The sequence below is a fragment of the Pelophylax lessonae genome (genome assembly GCF_965119305.1).
Source record: "Pelophylax lessonae genome assembly, chromosome: 1".
NCBI lineage: Eukaryota > Metazoa > Chordata > Amphibia > Anura > Ranidae > Pelophylax > Pelophylax lessonae.
Window position 1 is genome coordinate 5,624,579 of NC_138768.1, and position 14,485 is coordinate 5,639,063.

General features: G+C 46.2%; 1 pseudogene across 1 annotated transcript in view; it reads left to right on the forward strand.

Annotated features, from left to right (window-relative positions):
- The first annotated feature begins 205 nt into the window (after positions 1 to 205).
- The window catches only part of LOC309567775 (vomeronasal type-2 receptor 26-like), a 411,836-nt pseudogene continuing 397,556 nt past the window's right edge, over positions 206 to 14,485 (forward strand). Inside the window, exons 1-2 of the transcript in view lie at positions 206 to 303; positions 687 to 984. The product of the transcript in view is annotated as a vomeronasal type-2 receptor 26-like (transcript). The remainder of the gene's footprint in view (positions 304 to 686; positions 985 to 14,485) is intronic.

The window sequence follows — 14,485 nt, forward strand, 5'->3', positions numbered from 1 at the left end:
GTGTATTATGTTGATGTGTGTTCATTCACACCTGCCTTGTGAGTATAATGTATACTTTTTAATATTTTAATAAATATTTTTAGTGGTAATGCACTAGGTCAGTGCGCCCCTTTTCTTTTTGTTGTTGTTTCCCAGTCCACCAGTCTGCCTGCTGCTGGGCACCTGCTGCCAACACCTTCCATCAAGAATCTCCAACCAGGCACCCATGCCACTCCATGCCCTGGTATATCCTGTCACCATCTCCAGGAAAAACAGGACAGGAGGTGTAAGGGAAAGCCATCCCGTCAGCTCGGCCTCAACCAGGTACGTGATAGGTTGCTTTGTGACACATGGGCCACTAGAAAGTTAAGTATTTTCTTTCTTTATGGGTGGCCTTTTGAGTGAAAGAGACTCTGTAGCCTGTGGTGACCACTTTAAGGATACAGGACACTTATATGTTAAATTTTAGTGTTAGTATTCATATTTCAAAATACAAAAAAGAGAATGCCCTAGGCACTCTTTTTTGTATTTTGATATACTTTGGGACTGAGACAAACTCATGCCTTAAACACGCCAGCTCTATTTTTGGTTAATATTCATAATTGTTATCTCTGAAAACTTTGTGTGTGTTAGTGTTGACTATGGGCGATGTCCATGATGGATTTTCAGTAACGAAGTAATTGTTTTGTATATGTATATATTTGCAGTGTTAATATTGGTGAATACAGAGGTATCTTGGTGCTGATCTTTGCTGTCAATGATATCAATAAGGACCCCAATCTTCTGGCAAATATTATTCTGGGTTATCATATATTTGATACTTGTGGAGATCCAAAGACATCCTTGGAATACGCTCTGCAGATATTGTCTGGAAAAAACACAGAAGCTCCTAATTTTTCCTGCAGGAAACATGGTGAAGTGGTTGGTTTTATTGGTGACTCCAATGTCCCTACAACTCAAGTACTGGCCCAGTTACTTACTGTTTACCACACACAGTACACACAGGTAAGTGATCACTATACTACATTGTATACCTTAATCTTAACTTAATTCTCAGCTAAAATGATGGATTGTATTATAGTCTACTGTTATGGCAATGACCAGGGGCTGACTGGCAACTTTCGGCCCAGGGGACAAGTACAAACCAAAGGCCCATGGCGCAATGACTCCAACTCTCCCTCCTCCGGCCTTCTCCTGACCCCCATTCCAGGCTGAAGCTCTACTCACTGGCTCCTGACCTGGCCAGCAGGGGGCAGTTGTGAGAGCTGGAACAGCTCGGTTGGGGCTGGCCGGGGGAGGAGAGTCTCCAGATGGGCATGGAATTGGCCTCTGCTAAGACACAGTTTACACCATCCATGCTGGGGGGGGGGGGGGGGGGGTTGTGCTGTTTCCTTGTCTTTAACCCATGCTCAGTAGGTCAGCGGCAGGGACTTTTTACTTCTCTTCTCCAGGAATTCTTTAGGGATGTCTTTGGCATAAGCAGTGCAGCCTTTTCCCCCCCTGCCCTCTGCCCCCCTCCTCCCCTGGCAATGGTCCACCAGAGGGTTTGGAACTTTTTACCAAGAATATATTTATACCCTGTGCAAAACCAACTTAAGGGTAATAATTAGGTACATGTAAAGTTTAATATGTTTTTTTTAGTTTGTTTTATTGTGTTTTACTTTATTGTTATGGATAGCTATCAAAAGATTCACCCTTTATTTCTCCTTGTGATTATCATCTCTGATTTAAAATGTTTCATAGGTGTGAAAGGTGCTGGCAAACCTTCCTGTGGTGACATCTGTTCTGGTGACAACTGGCGAAGAGGAGATAATTCCTCCCTTTGGATCTCCTTGTAAGCCAACCATAGACGGTTCAAATCTTGGCCACTTTAGCAGGAAATGGCCGAGATTCTAACCGTAGATCAACTCTGGTGCAACCAGCCTGTTGGATCTTAGATGTGATTAATGCTAGAGACTGTTGTAGCCACTAGCAATAATAACCATGTTCTCCCAGCAGGGATGGCAACCCTGACCCCCCCCCCCCCACTGGGTGGACGTGATGGCTTCATGGGGGGGGGGGGGGGGTTACCCCATGAACACTGACTGTGTTGATGGGGAAATAGAGCGATTTTCTTTATTTCAACATCATGATTGCAGAAAAACCAGATGTACTTCCAACTGTGACTCTGGGACAAAATGTGAAGTTTCCCCAACAGGACAGAGATAGAAAAATCCATATATAAATAAATAACTGACATATTATAACCACTGCATAACCAATCCAAACACTAAAAAAAAAATACGTTTTAATTTTAATCTTACACTTTAAAATGTAAATTTTCTTAAAGTTCTTTTCTTAAGTTCTTAAGTCCCCGTTCACACTAAGGCGACCTGTGAGGCAACCTGGTCTGGGGGGCTGGGGGGGGGGGAGATGCACCAATGTGGTAGCCTGTTTAGTGCCCTACTGCTTGTCCTGCTGTCACTATGCAGTGGCAGGAAAGAGCACTATGGCAGGCAGGGGGGGGGGCTGCTGCGCTCGTCTGCTCAGTGCCCTACTGCCTGTCCTGCTGTCACTCCACAGCGGCAGGACAGAGCACTGTGGCAGGCTAGGGAGGAGAGCTGCACCAATGGGCTAGTCTTCTCAGTGCCCTACTGCCTGCCCTGCTGTCACTATGCAGTGGCAGGAAAGAGCACCGTGGCAGGCTGGGGGGGGGGGGGAGCTGCACTAATGTGCTAGTCTCCTCAGTGCCCTACTGCCTGCCCTGCTGTCAGTATACAGTGGCAGGAAAGAGCACTGTGGCAGGCTGGGGGGGGGGGGAGCTGCACTAATGTGCTAGTCTTCTCAGTGCCCTACTGCCTGCCCTGCTGTCAGTATACAGTGGCAGGAAAGAGCACTGTGGCAGGCTGGGGGGGGGGGGAGCTGCACTAATGTGCTAGTCTTCTCAGTGCCCTACTGCCTGCCCTGCTGTCACTCTGCAGCGGTAGGACAGAGCACTGTGGCAGACTAGCTAGGGGGGGAGAAGTGAACACTTAAAATAAATTACTAGCCTGCTCAAAGCCCATATGTAGCATTATATGAGAAAAGTATTTTTTTTCTGGGGGGGTGACACCATGTTTTACCACACCATGTGACATCAACCCTAGTGACGCCACTGATTTAACCCTCAGGGGTTCAGTGGTTAGCACCTATTCCTTACAGCACTGGTTTCCTCAGTTTGAATCCTGGCCAGGACTCTATCTATGTGGAGTTTGAATGTTCTCCCTGTGCTTGGTTTCATCTACATTGCAAAGTGATGCCTAAACTGTTGGCGCCATATAAATCCTGTATACTAATAATTCATGAACAGTGTGGTTACTGTTGTGATCTGTGATTGGTCCAAAGCAAGCACATGGTACCTGGCTACCTGTGCCATGTGATCACATCCAAAAGCAAGCTGTTCATGAATGGTTAACCTATCCCATTAGGATCAATTTTCAAATATCTATCCAGGGATCCTCAAACTACGACCCTCCAGCTGTTGCAGAACTACACATCCCATGAGGCATTGCAAAACTCTGACATTCACATACATGACTAGACATGATGGGAATTGTAGTTGCTGAATAACTGGAGGGCCATAGTTTGAAGACCCCTGATCTATCCCATAGTTTGTAGACACTTTACTTTCACACAGACTAATAATATACACTTATTGGGATTTGTTTTACCAAAGACATGATGTAGCAGAATACATTTTGGTCTAAATGTATGAGGACATGGGACGTTATTGGATATGTTTTATAACGGAAATGAGAAAATATCATGGTGGTGCCCAGTGGTGATCAAATACCACGAAAATAAATGATGTAGATTTTGTTTGTGTGCAGCGTTGCATGACAATGCAATTACCAGTTAAAGTAGCGCAGTGCTGAATAGCCAAAAATGGCCTGGTCATGCAGAGGGTAAGACTTCCCACAGCTCAAGTTGGTAACAAAGAAGATAAAATAATGGACCCTCAGATAATCCTAATAATTCTTAGCTCACATCTTATTGCCCTTCCTAACTTAACTATGATTTTGATGTTCATTTTGTTTTTATAGTCATTAGTTTTTTTTCTTTTTCATTCTTTTGTCAGTTAACTTTATAGCAAAAAACTGAATTTTAGTGTAATTATACAATGGGTACGGAAAGTATTCAGACCCCCTTAAATTTTTCACTCTTTGTTATATTGCAGCCATTTGCTAAAATCATTTAAGTTCATTCTTCTTCCTCATGAATGTACACATAGCACCCCATACTGACAGAAAAACACAGAATTGTTGACATTGTTGCAGATTTATTAAAAAAGAAAAACTGAAATATCACATGGTCCTAAGTATTCAGACCTTTTGCTGTGACACTCATATATTTAACTTTTCTTCTGATCATCCTTGAGATGGTTCTACACCTTCATTTGAGTCCAGCTGTGTTTGATTATACTGATTGGACTTGATTAGAAAAGCCACACACCTGTCTATATAAGACCTTCCAGATCACAATGCATGTCAGAGCAAATGAGAATCATGAGGTCAAAGGAACTGCCTGAAGAGCTCAGAGACAGAATTGTGGCAAGGCACAGATCTGGCCAAGGTTACAAAAATATTTCTGCTGCACTTAAGGTTCCTAAGAGCACAGTGGCCTCCATAATCCTCAAATGGAAGACGTTTGGGACGACCAGAACCATTCCTAGAGCTGGCCGTCCGGCCAAACTGAGCTATCGGGGGAGAAGAGCCTTGGTGAGAGAGGTAAAGAAGAACCCAAAGATCACTGTGGCTGAGCTCCAGAGATGCAGTTAGGAGATGGGAGAAAGTTGTAGAAAGTCAACCATCACTGCAGCCCTCCACCAGTCGGGGCTTTATGGCAGAGTGGCCCGACAGAAGCCTCTCCTCAGTGTAAGACACATGAAAGCCCGCATGGAGTTTGCTAAAAAACACCTGAAGGAGTCCAAGATGGTGAGAAATAAGATTCTCTGGTCTGATGAGACCAAAATAGAACTTTTTGGCCTTAATTCTAAGCGGTATGTGTGGAGAAAACCAGGCACTGCTCATCACCTGTCCAATACAGTCCCAACAGTGAAGCATGGTGGTGGCAGCATCATGCTGTGGGGGTGTTTTTCAGCTGCAGGGACAGGACGACTGGTTGCAATCGAGGGAAAGATGAATGCGGCCAAGTACAGGGATATCCTGGACAAAAACCTTCTCCAGAGTGCTCTGGACCTCAGACTGGGCCGAAGGTTTACCTTCCAACAAGACAATGACCCTAAGCACACAGCTAAAATAACGAAGGAGTGGCTTCACAACAACTCCGTGACTGTTCTTGAATGGCCCAGCCAGAGCCCTGACTTAAACCCAATTGAGCATCTCTGGAGAGACCTAAAAATGGCTGTCCACCAACGTTTACCATCCAACCTGACAGAACTGGAGAGGATCTGCAAGGAGGAATGGCAGAGGATCCCCAAATCCAGGTGTTAAAGACTTGTTACATCTTTCCCAAAAAGACTCCTGGCTGTATTAGATCAAAAGGGGGCTTCTACTAAATACTGAGCAAAGGGTCTGAATACTTTTTTAATAAATCTGCAACAATGTCAACAATTCTGTGTTTTTCTGTCAGTATGGGGTGCTATGTGTACATTCATGAGGAAGAAGAATGAACTTAAATGATTTTAGCAAATGGCTGCAATATAACAAAGAGTGAAAAATGTAAGGGGGTCTGAATACTTTCCGTACGCACTGTAAATGCATCAAATAGTAGATGAACACCTTCCTACCGAGTGTATGCATATACTGTATGTGCCCACAGAAGTGGGTCTTTACGTGTGTGGGCCACATATACTCTACAGCATGTGCTGCTTTGTTTGTTCGGAGAGTAGACTGCAATCTCACTCCCAGCACAGATCCAGGTCTCATACTAATGATTGGGAATCAGAAGTCCCAGATCCCAATCACCAGGCCCATATCCCAATCACCAGGCCCATATCCCAATCAGAAGGCCCAGATTCCAATCACCATGCCCATATCCCAATAAGAAGGCCCAGATTCCAATCACCAGGCCCATATCCCAATCAGAATGCCCAGATTCCAATCACCAGGCCCATATCCCAGTCACCAGGCCCATATCCCAATCAGAAGGCCCAGATTCCAATCACCAGGCCCATATCCCAATCAGAAGGCCCAGATTCCAATCACCAGGACCATATCCCAATCAGAAGGCCCAGATTCCAATCACCAGGCCCAGATTCCAATCACCAGGCCCATATCCCAATCAGAAGGCCCAGATTCCAATCACCAGGCCCATATCCCAATCACCAGGCCCATATCCCAATCAGAAGGCCCAGATTCCAATCACCAGGCCCATATCCCAATCAGAAGGCCCAAATTCCAATCACCATGCCCATATCCCAATCAGAAGGCCCAGATTCCAATCACCATGCCCATATCCCAATCAGAAGGCCCAGATTCCAATCACCAGGCCCATATCCAAATCAGAAGGCCAAAATTTCAATCACCAGGCCCATATCCCAATCAGAAGGCCCAGATTCCAATCACCAGGCCCATATCCCAATCACCAGGCCCATATCCCAATCAGAAGGCCCAGATTCCAATCACCAGGCCCATATCCCAATCAGAAGGCCCCAATTCCAATCACCATGCCCATATCTCAATCAGAAGGCCCAGATTCCAATCACCAGGACCATATCCCAATCAGAAGGCCCAGATTCCAATCACCAGGCCCATATCCCAATCAGAAGGCCCAGATTCCAATCACCAGGCCTATATCCCAATCACCAGGCCCATATCCCAATCAGAAGGCCCAGATTCCAATCACCAGGCCCATATCCCAATCAGAAGGCCCAGATTCCAATCACCATGCCCATATCCCAATCAGAAGGCCCAGATTCCAATCACCAGGACCATATCCCAATCAGAAGGCCCAGATTCCAATCACCAGGCCCATATCCCAATCAGAAGGCCCAGATTCCAATCACCAGGCCCATATCCCAATCAGAAGGCCCAGATTCCAGTCACCATGCCCATATCCCAATCAGGAGGCCCAGATTCCAATCTCCAGGCCCATATCCCAATCAGAAGGCCCAGATTCCAATCACCAGGCCCATATCCCAATCAGAAGGCCCAGATTCCAATCACCAGGCCCATATCCCAATCAGAAGGCCCAGATTCCAGTCACCATGCCCATATCCCAATCAGGAGGCCCAGATTCCAATCACCAGGCCCATATCCCAATCAGGAGGCCCAGATTCCAATCACCAGGCCCATATCCAAATCAGAAGGCCCAGATTCCAATCACCATGCCCATATCCCAATCAGAAGGCCCAGATTCCAATCACCAGGACCATATCCCAATCAGAAGGCCCAGATTCCAATCCCCAGGCCCAAATTCCAATCACCAGGCCCATATCCCAATCAGAAGGCCCAGATTCCAATCACCAGGCCCATATCCCAATCACCAGGCCCATATCCCAATCAGAAGGCCCAGAGTCCAATCACCAGGCCCATATCCCAATCAGAAGGCCCAAATTTCAATCACCATGCCCATATCCCAATCAGAAGGCCCAGATTCCAATCACCATGCCCATATCACAATCAGAAGGCCCAGATTCCAATCACCAGGCCCATATCCAAATCAGAAGGCCAAGATTCCAATCACCAGGCCCATATCCCAATCAGAAGGCCCAGATTCCAATCACCAGGCCCATATCCCAATCATCAGGCCCATATCCCAATCAGAAGGCCCAGATTCCAATCATCAGGTCCATATCCCAATCAGAAGGCCCAGATTCCAATCACCATGCCCATATCTCAATCAGAAGGCCCAGATTCCAATCACCAGGACCATATCCCAATCAGAAGGCCCAGATTCCAATCACCAGGCCCATATCCCAATCAGAAGGCCCAGATTCCAATCACCAGGCCCATATCCCAATCACCAGGCCCATATCCCAATCAGAAGGCCCAGATTCCAATCACCAGGCCCATATCCCAATCAGAAGGCCCAGATTCCAATCACCAGGCCCATATCCCAATCAGAAGGCCCAGATTCCAATCACCAGGCCCATATCCCAATCACCAGGCCCATATCCCAATCACCAGGCCCATATCCCAATCAGAAGCTGTCACAGTGATCAGTTACTGTAAGACATGGTTCACACTACCGCGACTTGTCAGGCGACCTGTCAGCCTGACATGTCGCGGTCCATTCAGTGCTACGGGAACCATTCTAATAGGAGCGACTCAAGTCGCTCCGACTTAGAAAATAGTTCCTGTACTACTTTGAGGTGACATCGGAGTGACATGCATTGACTTCAATTATGTCAAGTCCGTGCAAGGCGCGCCGAAGTCGCGGTGCACGCGACTTGACAGGTCGCCCCCAAAGTCGTGTCGCGATAGTGTGAACGGACACTAAAGCCTGGTTCTGTGTTGTTTTCTCCTCTTGAATGGAGAAAAAGATACATTGTTTATTTTTTCTCCTTGCTAGAAATGAAAAATGTAAACCAAAAAGTGAGTTAAAAAAAATAGAAATAAAGGATAAACTAGCTAGGAATTTATCTAGGTCAGTGGCAGTGTTAGAGTTAAGGTTAAGACTAGGTTCAAAGGTCATAGTCACAGTCAAAGGTCAGGGTATTTTATGTAAGATTGAAAAAAAATCCTTTAATTATCAATGCCAGTAATGGCCCGTACACACGATCCGAAAATCGGACGAAAATTAACGCTTGTGAAAGGATCGGACGATAATCGGATCGTTAGTACACAGCTTACGAGAGGCGATCACGACAGTTCACCCGATATTATCCGGTCATGCAAACATAAAAATTTTGATCGTATTATAACACATCGTACGATAATCGTATTATCAGTATGTTGTTCGTCCAAAAAAAATGGTGAGCAGTAGACAGAGCATGAGCAGTAGACATAATTTTCCCCTCACACGCTACAGCGTGGTTACGCATACCGGAAGCTAAGAATTATCGTCCGAGAAAATTCGTATCGTGAGTAACCTCTCCCGTTAAGCGAATATTATTGAGAGCTGCTAGAATACGAAAAATAACGGATGGAACGTCGCCCGATTTTCGGATCGTGTGTACTGGGCATTAGTGTCAGTGTGTTTTAGGTAGGATAAAAATAAGAAAAATGCACACCATTGTTTCTGGGCTGTACTACGGGTACAAACAACGACTAACATACACATATGTGGTATCAATGTGACTGTCAAGAGCAAGAAAATGTATTTTATGTTGTTCTTTGGTGATACGTTATGGTGATAGCAAGAAATATTCAGAGTCTTCAAAACGACTGCAAAATATATTCCCATGGGCAATAATTTTAAAAGGAAAAAAACTAAACCTATGCGGTTCATGCCCAAAATTAAATCAGCTGTAGATAACAAGAAAAGAGCATTTTAAAAATATATAAAAATAAAGGAACACTATCATCATTTAAAATTTACAAGGAATATAACAGAATGTGTAAAAAGGAAATCAAGGCCGCAAAAATTCAAAACGAATGGCAAGTTGCAAAAGATAGCAGAACAAACCCCCAAAATATTCTTCAAATATAGTAATAGTATAAAGGATAAGTCTGTGCATGTAGACCCTTTTGTAGATCATTTTGATTTTATTACTGTGGACATAGAGAAGGGAAATTTCTTCTTTCTTCTCCAGCTCTGTGTATACTGTATGTCAGGGTGCCAGGAAACCAGACCACACGAAGATGCAAGTAAAATAAAACAGTTTATTAGGGCAACAAAATAAACGCACAGCAATAGTGAGGAGCGAAATCAGGAACTGCCGGGGTCAAGTCCAGAAGCAGGTAGTCATCCAAGCCTGGCTCGAGTCTTGAGGCTGGTAGTCATCCAAGCCAGGATCGAGTCTAGAAGCTGGTAGTCATCCAAGCCGGGATCGAGTCTAGAAGCTGGTAGTCATCCAAGCCTGGCTCGAGTCTAGAAGCTGGTAGTCATCCAAGCCAGGATCGAGTCTAGAAGCTGGTAGTCATCCAAGCCGGGATCGAGTCTAGAAGCTGGTAGTCATCCAAGCCGGGATCGAGTCTAGAAGCTGGTAGTCATCCAAGCCAGGATCGAGTCTAGAAGCCGGTAGTCATCCAAGCCTGGCTCGAGTCTAGAGGCTGGTAGTCATCCAAGCCAGGATCGAGTCTAGAAGCTGGTAGTCACCCAAGCCGGGGTCGAGTCTAGAAGCTGGTAGTCATCCAAGCCAGGATAGAGTCTAGAAGCTGGTAGTCATCCAAGCCGGGATTGAGTCTAGAAGCTGGTAGTCATCCAAGCCGGGATCGAGTCTAGAAGCTGGTAGTCATCCAAGCCGGGATCGAGTCTAGAAGCTGGTAGTCATCCAAGCCGGGATCGAGTCTAGAAGCTGGTAGTCATCCAAGCCGGGATCGAGTCTAGAAGCTGGTAGTCATCCAAGCCGGGATTGAGTCTAGAAGCTGGTAGTCATCCAAGCCAGGATTGAGTCTAGAAGCTGGTAGTCATCCAAGCCAGGATCGAGTCTAGAAGCTGGTAGTCATCTAAGCCAGGATCGAGTCTAGAAGCTGGTAGTCATCCAAGCCGGGATCGAGTCTAGAAGCTGGTAGTCATCCAAGCCGGGATCGAGTCCAGAAGCTGGTAGTCATCCAAGCCGGCATCGAATCTAGAAGCTGGTAGTCATCCAAGCCGGGATCGAGTCTAGATGCTGGTAGTCATCCAAGCCAGGATAGAGTCTAGAAGCTGGTAGTCATCCAAGCTGGGATTGAGTCTAGAAGCTGGTAGTCATCCAAGCCGGGATCGAGTCTAGAAGCTGGTAGTCATCCAACCCGGGATCGAGTCTAGAAGCTGGTAGTCATTCAAGCCGGGATCGAGTCTAGAAGCTGGTAGTCATCCAAGCCGGGATCGAGTCTAGAAGCTGGTAGTCATCCAAGCCGGGATCGAGTCTAGAAGCTGGTAGTCATCCAAGCCGGGATTGAGTCTAGAAGCTGGTAGTCATCTGTGACGAGACCAATCTCGCCACTGGGCGTTGGAGAAGCCTGGTTGCTCGCCTCCTGCAATGGGACTATGGACCCTCTCATCAGCCCAGGCTAAACGTAAACCCCATGGCAATTTGACTGTGTTTGTGGCATCTGAGCGCTGTTTGGATATGTTGAGCGCTCAGATCCAGGCTATCTGGGGATGGGTTGAATGTAGGGGTTCTGTTCAGTAGACTGGGAGTTATGCATTTTTGTGTCCTTTTGTGTTTCTTTAAACATGTGGCTAATGGAGCCTTGCCTCTCCTGGAAGCTAAAACGTATTCCTGTAAACTGTAAGGAACAGGAAGCCAACTCCTAATATAGGCATTACAGGAAGTTCTGAGGAGACGGGCGGTCTATTGACACTCAGAGTAATGTGTATTGAGGGCTCGCTAGGGAACCATTGTTCTGTGTCTTACTATTGTGTACATTGATTGCCCCCTGGGGCTTCTGTCTCCTTGCATTGGTCAAAGCTATCTGACCAATCACTATTGACTCATTTTCAAGCCCTCATTTGCATGGGCTGGAGAGGACCTTGGTGAGGACTGCAAGTGCTTTGCAATTGACCAATGGGAAGGCGGTTGTTGGGGGAGGGATGTTCCAATTTCTGTATAAAAGTGTGCTCTGTTCTTCCAATAAATGTTGTTCCTGTTTTACCCTCATCTCGGAGCTTTGTCTCGTTATTGGGGGAATCTGCTGCAGGGATTGCTATGGTCTTCCATACTCCCTTAGAGAATCACTAAGCTCTTATAAGAGCTTGTGTAAGAGTTTGTTCGTGCTGCACTCTCTGGGGAAAGAGAGGTTCACCCACAGGAACTTGGAGCCTTGTCGTTGGTCCTGGGTGGGTAGGAGATGCCAAGACCCTAACCAAGCTGCGGCGGTTCGTGGAGTCTGAAGTGCTTACGGTGTCTGGTGGAGTGCTTGGAGCCCTCGGGAAGCACTAGGAGCATCTGTCAACGGAGGTACCTGCTCAGGGGTGCCCTGTTCCGTAACATCATCCAAGCCAGGATCGAGTCTAGAAGCTGGTAGTCATCCAAGCCAGGATCGAGTCTAGAAGCTGGTAGTCATCCAAGCCGGGATCGAGTCTAGAAGCTGGTAGTCATCCAAGCCAGGATCGAGTCTAGAAGCTGGTAGTCATCCAAGCCAGGATTGAGTCTAGAAGCTGGTAGTCATCCAAGCCGGGATCGAGTCTAGAAGCTGGTAGTCATCCAAGCCGGGATCGAGTCCAGAAGCTGGTAGTCATCCAAGCCGGCATCGAATCTAGAAGCTGATAGTCATCCAAGCCGGGATCGAGTCTAGAAGCTGGTAGTCATCCAAGCCAGGATTGAGTCTAGAAGCTGATAGTCATCCAAGCCAGGATCGAGTCTAGAAGCTGGTAGTCATCCAAGCCGGGATCGAGTCTAGAAGCTGGTAGTCATCCAAGCCGGGATCGAGTCTAGAAGCTGGTAGTCATCCAAGCCAGGATCGAGTCTAGAAACTGGTAGTCATCCAAGCCGGGATCGAGTCTAGAAGCTGGTAGTCATCCAAGCCAGGATCGAGTCTAGAAGCTGGTAGTCATCCAAGCCGGGATCGTGTCTAGAAGCTGGTAGTCATCCAAGCCAGGGGTCGAGTCCAGTAGCGGGTAGTCTGCCGGATCATCTGCTGATGCCGGATCATCTGCCGATACGGGATCGAGAGCCAGGAAAGTCATCAGCCAAGCTAGGTCATGCATGGAGGAAAATGGAGAACAGAAGACTGCTAGAAATGATGGACCTTGGAGCACCAACACAAGGGCAAGGACTTCAAGCTATCAGGTGATTTATTTAGTCAGGTGTGCAACATCATCACTGAGAGAGGCAGCAGACAAGTGATGATGCAAACAGAGTTTATAAGAGACAGCAGTCTGCACATGTCCAAGATGGCTGCCAACAGAAAGGCAAGGTAAGACCTTGACAGTATAGAAATTAAAATGGGGAGGCTCAAGTCTTTAATGGGTATAATATTGACATACCATCAAGTGATCCACTATGGCTTGAGATTGATATGGTCCAGAAACAATTAGACAAAATAAAGGTGAATAAAGCACCTGGTCCAGGTGGCATACACCCGAGGGTGCTCAAAGAGTTGAGCTCTGTTATATCTAGGCCGTTGTGGCACGTATGTGTAAAAAGGGAACACATTTTTTACCAAGTAGCTATAGACTTGTTAGTTAACTTCTTGAGAAGATACTAAAGAGTTTACAAAAAGACCCCATGGATGAGTTTTTGCTATAAAATAATATTTTTACCACTTCTAGACCAGAAGATTTTCCCCCTTCCTGACCAGGCCATTTTTTGTGATTCGGCACTGCGTTACTTTAACTGACAATTGCGCGGTCGTGCGACGCTGTACCCAAATAAAATTGATGTCCTTTTTTTCCCACAAATAGAGATTTCTTTTGGTGGTATTTGATCACCTCTGCAATTTTAATTTTTTGTGCTATAAACAAAAAAAGAGCGACAATTTAAAAAAAAAAAAAAAAAAAACAATATTGTTTACTTTCTGCTATATAAAACATTCCCAATAAAAAATGTAAAAAAATCAATTTTTTTTTCATAATTTTAGGCCAATTTGTATTCTGCTACATATTTTGATTAAAAAAATCCCAATAAGTGTATTTTGATTGATTTGCACAAAATGTATCGCGTCTACAAACTAGGGGAAAGATTTATGTCATTAGAGATACAGATATGGACTCTATGTGGCACAATACATACCAATAGGCCCTAGAAATTCTCACTGCTCTATACAGAGTCAGCCACAGACCCTGACATAGACTTTCTGGCCTATAGAGATAAAGTGTTACTTACTCCTGACCCCTGCACTCTGTGTTACACACTCTTGACCCCTGTACTCTGTGTTACTCACTCCTGACCCCTACACTCTGTGTTACTCACTCCTGACCCCTGCACTCTGTGTTACACACTCCTGACCCCTGTACTCTGTGTTACACACTCTTGAACCCTGTACTCTGTGTTACTCACTCCTGACCCCTGCACTCTGTGTTACTCACTCCTGACCCCTGCACTCTGTGTTACACACTCCTGACCCCTGCACTCTGTGTTACACACTCCTGACCCCTGTACTCTCTGTTACTCACTCCTGACCCCTGCACTCTGTGTTACACACTCCAGACCCCTGCACTCTGTGTTACTCACTCCTGACCCCCTGCACCCTGTGTTACACACTCCTGACCTCTGCACTCTGTGTTACTCACTCCTGACCCCTGCACCCTGTGTTACTCACTCCTGACCCCTGCACTCTGTGTTACACACTCCTGATCCTTGCACTCTGTGTTACACACTCCTGACCCCTACACTCTGTGTTACACACTCCTGACCTCTGCACTCTGTGTTACACACTCCTGACCCTTGCAATCTGTGTTACTCACTCCTGACCCCTGCACTCTGTGTTACACACTCCTGACCCCTGCACTCTCTGTTACTCACTCCTGACCCCTGCACTCTGTGTTACACACTCCA